A 2447-nucleotide genomic window follows, 5' to 3' on the forward strand; every position below is an offset into this window, starting at 1 on the left:
TTTTTTGTTGTTGTTGTTCATGTATGTTCTCAAAATCTCATGTGTGCTGTGCTTAATTCAAGAAGAACAGTTTCTTCTTGGATTCCTGATTTGATTGACTTAATTATACATGACCTAACTATACTCGAATATTACGAATATAAATGGGTAAAAGTAAATTACTCTTCTGAAAATGTGTCCTGTGCTTTTAGACTTTAAGTTCCACAATACAACAGATAGTCTTCATTTTCTTAGAGACCCAGTATCATTTCTAAAAACCAGAAATGTTCTTTTTTTTCTGCTAATGATGCTGTAAGAAGGAAAAGAAAGTTTTCTGCTTAAAAAATATAGTTATTGGATATTTCTAGCTATGTTAAAAATAAAATATGGTTTCAAACTGGAAAAATAATAATAATAATAATAATAATAATAATAATAATAATAATAATAATATCTTTATTTATTTTATTTATTTATTTTTTGTGTGGTGCTAAGGATCGAACCCAGTACCTCACAGTGCAAGGCAAGCGCTCTACCGCTAAACTATAATCCCAGCCCCATGCCCTTTTCTTTATAGCCATCCTTTTTGCTCTCAGAATTAAAATATATTTTAAATCACATTCACCACAGATAATTTACATTGTTCTGATCACTCCATAAAGTACTTTTTAAAATTCATCTGGAGTTTTTGTTTTCACACCTTTATGGACAAACTGCCAAATGATTTTCCAAAGGGAACTACACCATGCTGCGTTTCTACCAGCAGACTAAAAGGGCTCCAATTGCTCTGCATTCTTACCAACACTTGGTATGGTCAGCTTTTTTTTCATTTTAGCCATTCTAAAAAGTATGTAAGTCTTATCTCCTTGGTATTTAATATGCATTTCAACATGCTAACCACATTTTTATGTGCTCATTTGACTTCCACATATATTCTTGTTTGTTTAAATGCCTTGAGATTATTTTCTTGGTTTGTCTTCTTTATGGCTGCAGTCAGAACTGACTATTAATTTATATTTTAATACTGTGATGGTTTGCATCCCAAGGCCACTGCAAATATTCACACCTGCCTAAACTCATGCTTCTGGTACCATTTTTGGAAAAAATAATAATATTTTCTACTTCTCAGGCCACTGAGAAGTTGTGCAGCACCTCTGCCTACAAGTGACCTTGGGACATTTAGTTATCAATATTCTAGCATTATCAGTATAGAGGAGAGCAGAGAAAGACATGGGAATGTCAGTCGTTCAAATGCTCAGGTGAAATTCTACCTGTCAGGAAGTTGCCAATCTATGTTTATAAAGGAAACTTCCTAGACAATGAGATTCATGTACATTTGTTGTTTCCATGGATCCCCTTGATACTGTGTAATGCATGGGAGATTTTTTAAAAATTTTTATTGTTTTAAAATGTTATTGCACTCTTGAAAAATTCATATGCTGATGTTCTTACTCCAACTACCTTAGTATGTGACCTGGTATGGAAACAGGGGTTTTGTAGATGTAATTAGTTAAGATGAGGTCATAATGGATTAGGGTAGGCCCCTAATGCAATATGACTAGTAGTGTTACAAAAGAGGAAAATTTGGACACAGACACACACACACACACACACATAGGAAGAAAATTATGTAAATTTATGGTAGATGGGTAATGTATCTAGTAACCAAAGAATGTCAGACAATGCAAGCAAACCAACAGAAACTTAGAGACAGGTATGGAACAGATTCTTCCTCACAGACCTCAGAATGAACCAATCTTCCTGATCCTCTGATTTTAGACTTCTTGCCTCCAGGAGTGTAAGACAATAAATTTATTTTGCTTAAACCACCCAGTTGGTGATAATTTGTTACAGCAACCCTAGAAAGTTTTTACAGACTTTGGTGCCAGAAAACAGAATGCTGCTGTAACAAATACCTTAAAAATGTCAAAGTAGTTTGAAAGTGAGATGCTAGAAGAATTCTGAGGTGTCTGATAGAAAAGGTCTACATTTCATTGAAGAGACTGTTGGTAGAAATTTGGATATTAAAGAAATTCTGTTGAGGACCAGAAAGAAAAGAGGAGAGTTGTAGAGAAAGTTTCTGTCATCTTAGAGAATATATGTATCATCATGAAGAGAATGTTGCTATGAATATGAATATTAAATGTGCTTTTGATAAGATATTAGATGGTAAACATGAGCATGTTATTAGAAACTGAAGGACACATAGTCCTTATAAAGGAGCAGAGGATGTGGCTTACTTGCATTCTCCTTGTTGTAAAGTACAACTTGTTAAGTGATGAAATCCAATATTTAGCTAAGGACATTTCTAAGCAAGGTGTCAATAATCTTATCTGGCTTCTCTGTACTGCTTGTAACAAAGTGCAAGAGGGGAGAGTAAGGTGAAAAGGAGATGCTAAGCAAAAAGAGATCACTGATGATTTGAAAGCTTCTCTGCCTATTGAAGTAGCATGCTGTGGAAACAAGCC

Source organism: Marmota marmota, unplaced genomic scaffold, assembly GCF_001458135.2.
Source record: "Marmota marmota marmota unplaced genomic scaffold, marMar, whole genome shotgun sequence".
Lineage (NCBI taxonomy): Eukaryota > Metazoa > Chordata > Mammalia > Rodentia > Sciuridae > Marmota > Marmota marmota.